The 6,293-nt window shown below is 48.1% G+C and overlaps 1 long non-coding RNA gene across 1 annotated transcript; it reads right to left on the bottom strand.

Annotated features, from left to right (window-relative positions):
- Positions 1 to 3,212: 3,212 nt before the first annotated feature.
- Positions 3,213 to 5,764, bottom strand: LOC120100818 (uncharacterized). The gene is made up of 3 exons (XR_015671653.1): positions 5,669 to 5,764; positions 4,696 to 4,771; positions 3,213 to 3,758 (listed from the first exon to the last, which is right to left on the bottom strand). It is a non-coding gene; the product is annotated as an uncharacterized LOC120100818 (long non-coding RNA).
- Positions 5,765 to 6,293: the final 529 nt, after the last annotated feature.

Raw genomic sequence — 6,293 nt, 5'->3', positions numbered from 1 at the left:
CAAGGAGTCCCTGGCTGCTGGGGTGGTTTGCCAGGTCCCCCTTGCCCTGTTTAATGCTCTTGTTTGCGTCGTTCGATTCGGCTCACTTGCTTTCCTGCCTCTGTTTTAGAGTCTTCATTGATTTCTATACATCTTTTCTTCTATTTCTTATCCTTCATCCTTCTTCTCTTTAATGGTTGCCCTGAATGTGTAACATTAACCATTGATTCAGCTTCAGACCAACAACAGCCAAAAGTGAGTACTTCATCAAGAGGTAGGTGGAGAATTTTGAACACATGATCTTTTTTAAAAAATGTTTTCAAAAATAGATGTTTATTATTTCTTTGAGAGTTTCATAACGCACAGTGTACTTTGATCATAATCACTTTTACTCCTCCCCTAGCTCCTCCTAGATCAACCCCCATGTCCTCACTACTTCTCAATGTCAGACACCCCCATCCCTTTGTTAAATAACCCACTGAGGCCATTCTGTACTGCTCGGATAGAGTGTGGATGTGTGGCCATCCACTGGAACAACCCACCAGGGTCCACACCTTTAAAGAAAATGTAGTCTTCTTCCCTCAGAAGCCATCAGCTAGCCATAGCTTCTCATCTAAATGTTGAGGTTCATGAGCTTCCCCCCATCCATGCTGGAATGTTGACTGGATTATGCAAGTATTGTGCAGCCAGTGCCACTTGCTTTGAGGTCACTAGTGCATCAGTGTAGCTGGATTTCTGCCTAGTTCATTATTCATTTCCCACCACCCTTATCCCTTCCAACCCCCACACTAGGTAGGAGAGAAAGGTTAGGGGGAAAGAGGGCACTGATATCATTAAATACCTCCTGCTGATTAGGGGCATTGAGTTCCTTGGGGCAAGTTTGATTGTCAGGAGAGCTCCAACCAGCAACCAGCAATCATCATCGCCGCCGTCGTCGTCGTCATCATCATCATCATCATCATCATCATCATCATCATCAGCAGCAGCAGCAGCAGCAGCAGCAGCAGCAGCAGAGAAAGTAGAGAAGGCAGAGGAAAGCAGCGGCCACACCCCTCGGGGCTCTAGCATTTTATACCCTCTGAAGACTCCTCAGATTTCCAAATGTCATACACTTGCAGAAACTATCTGCAGGCAGCAAAATCACAGCCTTGCCTGAGCATGAGGTAAATCATAGTCTGCTGTTGTGGACATTCTGAAGCAGCCCCATATACCACAGAAACATTAAAACAAAAACACATTCCCATAGCATTTCTGTGTTTTTAAAGAAACAACAATTTTCACTACATAGCAACCCTGTCATGTCTAGAAGACACCATTTCAGTTCTCCCCAGTCCCTGGCTTTTATAAGGGTTGCTCCTTATAAGATACCTGAGCCTTGAAGGGAGGAGGTATCTACAGTTGTCCCTTTCCTCTCTATACTTTGACCCGTTATGAATTTCTGTATTAACTGCCATCCATGGCACAAAGAAACTTCTCTGATGAGAACTGAGTTTATTGCCTACAGGGTAAGGAAGCATTCAATCAAGACTGCCAGAACACGGACAGAGTACGTGCTGTCTGCAAAATAATACTAGGAGCTGGAGTGGGGAATCCACTCCAGCAGTGATGAGGTCCATGAGCAGAGGTCAGGTTGGGTACAGTGAGTGATATACCAGAACAGATGATCGCTTAACTGAATCCTTAAAGAGTAAGATCGACTAAGTTACAAGGGAATGTAAAACTGCAATGAATTGTGGGAAAAGGACCGATGATGGGGGATGAGAGGCGATGAAGTCATATGACGAATCCTGGGAAATCTGACTCTGAAGACCAGCATCAGGGTACAGGTATGAGTTTATTGCCCAGGGCATATACAGTGTTTGAGTCAATCTCAAGCCCCTAAATCCTCAGCCAATTGTATCTCACCACACCAATACTGTGCTCCAATGAAAGCCCTGCCTGGTGAGGTAATGCAGAAAGAGTGGGAGTGGGAGGAGCTATCATCACCTATGAGGACTTCCGTGAAGACCAGGAAGTGGCCACCGCCCTGACCTCAGTTCTTTTTTGCTATCTCACCAGCATGCAGTGTGCTGGGAGCCATCTTAGATCTAATGCAGTGTGTGGCAGAGCAGGACTCTGAGGAGTCTCAGGAGCCTGTGTGCTTTGCTTTCCATCCCACTCTCTCCTTCACAGGGTTGATTTCCACAAACCCCACAATGAATGTTTGTCAGGTGTTATTAGAGTGGAATTCATGGACGTTGTTGAGAGATAAACAAGACCAGGGTCAGGGGCAAAAAGCATTATATTACTTAGGGGACGCTGACTCTGCCTAAGATATAGGCAGCGGAGACACGTGGAGAGGTAGCAAGAATTGATATCTGTCCAGAAGATGAAACATGTTGATATGTCAGCATCAGGCTAGCACGTCTTTACTCACCTTTGTACATCATTAAAGTCATTTGTCCAGTTTAAATATGGGATTTCCCACAGGCTTAATTGTTAAAGGCTTGGTCTCCAGTGGGTGGCACTGTTTGGGGAGGTTCTGGAAACTGTAGAGTGCAGGTCCTGGCTGGGAATGTGTCTTTGGGGCTGTCCTTGCCCTGGCTCAACCCTGGCTCATTGTTCCCTGGCTACCATGGAGGAGTAGGCAGCTTCCTCTCTCAATACATTTCAGCCATGATGGTCTACTTTACCACTCAGAAACAACACAACCACCCAACAGTGGCCTATGACCCCCGAAACTATGAGCTACATAAATCCCCCCACCTTAAAATGCTTTTCTTAGATATTTGCTCCTGTGATAAAAATATCAACACACTACCATTCTCCCTTGGATCTAAGTAGTTAGGAAGCATTTCACCATGGATTTTCTGAACCCCTGAATAGATTAGGTATCTTGGTACTAAAAAGTAGGTGATGGGGAAAGTATATTGTCTATAGTCCCTGAGATTGTGTCAAATAATGGTTACTTGTTGAAAATTGTTCAACAGTTCTTAAGGAAGAATAACATACTCCTAACTGCATGTGTGGGGAGAGTCAAGAGCTATCATTGATGCAACCCAGTGTCATAAAAACATAAAACAGAGTTAACATTCTGAAAAGCTGAGTCCCAACAATTCTCAAGGAAAATAACCACTTCCTGAAATGGTTCAGTAAAAGAGATGAATTGTTTCTGTTTCAGTCCTAGCCCAAAAGTGATAGGTAGTAAAAGATAGTTTATATTTGATACCTATAGATTAACAATACATCCAGCTTGGTTAGGGTAACTGTGCTGTATTCTCTGAACAGAAAAGGCTGGGAAGAGAATCTGAGGTCTAATCAATGACATGACAGCCCTGCTTGAAATCACGTGCTGATAGGTAAAGGTGACTTTGTTTGGAGCCTTGAAAAGGAAGGGTTGGTCAAAAAGTGCCAACTGGCATTAATTCTGAATATCCAAAGGAAGGAGTAATCCCAGCTCGCTGATGTGGATCTTGTCATTGTTGAGCTGTCGAGGTTCTGGAAATAGATCATGTTTTTCTGCAGCTTGGATGAAATGTTTACCGAGTGTGCATGGATTGTCAGAGTTGCAACTTCTCAAATAATCTCCTTTGCCATCAGGAAAGGCAAAATGGTAGAGTATAATAATCTGCCTTGAAAACATGTGTGCTTCCTCCTACCCACAACTGCCAGCATTGGGAACAAAGACATTTTGTTGGTACTGTTGTTCTTATGTCAGGCAGGGGCAGAGCAGACGGCAGTCCTTTACTCACCATAGCTTGATGGCTGGCTTGGTGGCCAAAGCTGTCTTATGCCTAGGACTCAAAAATCAAATCAAATCAAATCAAATCAAATCAAATCAAATCAAATCCAGGCAATGCAGCATATGAAGAGGAAGACAGACAGAGACCTGCAGACCACCATGCCACCTACAGACCTGCCCTTCAGCACAAGGTATAGGTAAATCACAGACCCACCCCTGCCACTCAGTGCGGATGGAGGATGTCAACCAGAGGCCAGCCCCTTGGCCAGCCTTCAGCAGGAGTCACCCCAGTGTGTGAGCATGTGGTGGTCAGATGGGAGAGAAAGAGAAGTGGAGTAGCTTGGGCATTATGAAGATAGATGGAACTGGAGACTGAAGGTGGAGGGGAGTAGCCTGCTGTGAGTGTCTAGCCCTGCCACTGGGACAGCCTGAGATGCTATCGAGGGCCATGTCTGAGTCTGTGGCTGTGCAACCACAGGGATTAGTGTCAATGTCCATGGCTCATATTAGCACTAGAGGACATGTCCCATGGAGATATCCCTGAGCAGGATGTCCATATGAGACAGGGGCTGTGCAGAACTGGCCCTGCCCCTTACTGGATGCACCACTCTGGAGAGCAGGCCCTGTTCCTTGCTCAGGTAGCACAGTGGAGCTGACTGGTGGCAGGGGTGTGGATGAGCGGGTCCAAAGAACGTGAGTATGGGAGAACTGACCTCACCACTCATCTGCCACAAGGCGGTCTGGGTGCCGGGGTGATGCTGCCCCCGACTCTACCCCTTGCCACCTTCAACAGTTGGGAAAACTGCCCCACAGGGTCATGAACCTGGGAGAGCTAGCCCTGCCCCTCACTAGCTGCAGTACTCAGGAGAGTGGGGCCTGCACCTTGCCTGGACAGCACAATAGTGCTGAACCTGGTAGCAGGCTGTGCAGGGGAGCCAGGTCCAAGTGGGGAAAGTACAGGGGAGCTGGTCCTACCCAGAGGGATGATGCCTTACCCCTCCTTTGCCTCTCCCCAGGTCCTGTAGCAGCCGGAAAACAGGGACTCCACCTGGTCTTCATGTGGAGCTGGGCCTGTTGGGAGGGTGGGGATGGGTGAGCCAATCCTGAGAGCATAATCCAGGAAGAGCTGGCCCCGCCATTCCTCTGCCATGAGGTGACCTTGGGTGAGGGGGTGGTAGATGTCCTCCACCCCCTCATCCGTTGATACCTGAGGCAGTCAGGAACTCTAACTCGAAGGTCATGATGTTCCTGATCAGGATGTCCATATGAGACAGGGGCTGTGCAGAACTGTTATGACCTCGCCACTCATCTGCCATGATGTGCAGAGCTATCCCTGCCCCTCACTGGCTGTAGCACTTGAGAAAGTGGGCCCTGCACAGTACCTGGACAGCACAGTAATGCTGGCCCTGGTTGAAGGGTTGTGGATGAGCCATCCACTGATGAAAGCATGGGAACACTGGCTTTTCCAATCGTCCAGTATGAGGCGGTGTAGGTGCTGGGGTGATGTCCTCCCCCACTTCACCTTGCTGTCTACAGCAGCCTGGAGACCTGGGATCATAAGATCAGGAGAGCTAGCCCTTCCCTCTCACTGACTGTAGCACTTCGGAAGAGGGGGTCCTGTGCCTTGCTTGGGCAGCACAGTAGAGGTGGCCCTGCTGATGGGGAAGGCATGGGTGAGTCAGCCCTGAGGCTGTGAGAGCAGGAGAGCTGTCTCAGCCTCTCGGAGGATACAGCACTTGGGAGAGTGGGCCCTGCACCTTGCCTGGCAGCCCAGTGGAGCTGGCTCTGGAGGAGTGGGTGTAGGGAAGCCAGCCCGAGGGCATGGTGGCATTGGGTGGCCTAGCCAGAGCAATACTGGAGACCTTGCCCTAGTGGGCAGATAGGAGAGGGCCAGCAGGCTAAACAGCTTCCACCCAGGCCCAGATTCAGGACTCTGGATTGCCCCGACCCAAAAATCTGTCTGCGTACGGTTCGGACTGGTGAAAGGGCTGGTCCTGCTGATCCAAAGCTGCAGGATCTCCATGACACAGGGCAACAAGAGGATAATCAGGAGGAGTCCGGACAAGGATCCAACACTGATGATGTCACAGAAGCCAAAGATCTCGAACCAGACCAATGACTCGATTGCAATGAACATTTGCAAGTGAAGCTGTATGGATAGGAATCTACTGTGGGACACATTGTTACACACTACAGCTTCCGTGATGAGATGTTCTCTATGCTGTGTTTTTGGTGTGTGTGTGTGTGTGTGTGTGTGTGTGTGTGTGTGTGTGTGTGTGTGTGTGTTTTATTTTGCAAGCGAGATTGCAAGCTTTAGGACGGAAATGAGGAGATGGGGAGATGAGTGGAACTGGGATACATGGTGTGAAACTCACAAAGAGTCAATAAAAAGTTAAAAAACAAACAAACAAACCAAAACCCAAAACAAGCCAACCTGTGCACTGATGACTTGGCTGTAGCACTTCAAAGCCATATGCATCCCTGAGAGGGAGAAATCTGAGGGAGAACCAATTAAAATAAGGAAATAAATGTCTTGAACAGCAGCCTAGTTGAACAACATCACTCAGACAACACGGTGTTCTTTAGAATCTGG

The sequence above is a fragment of the Rattus norvegicus genome, chromosome 2, assembly GCF_021556685.1.
Source record: "Rattus norvegicus strain SHRSP/BbbUtx chromosome 2, alternate assembly SHRSP_T2T, whole genome shotgun sequence".
NCBI classification, from domain to species: domain Eukaryota; kingdom Metazoa; phylum Chordata; class Mammalia; order Rodentia; family Muridae; genus Rattus; species Rattus norvegicus.
This window is presented reverse-complemented; position numbering and strand designations above follow the sequence as displayed.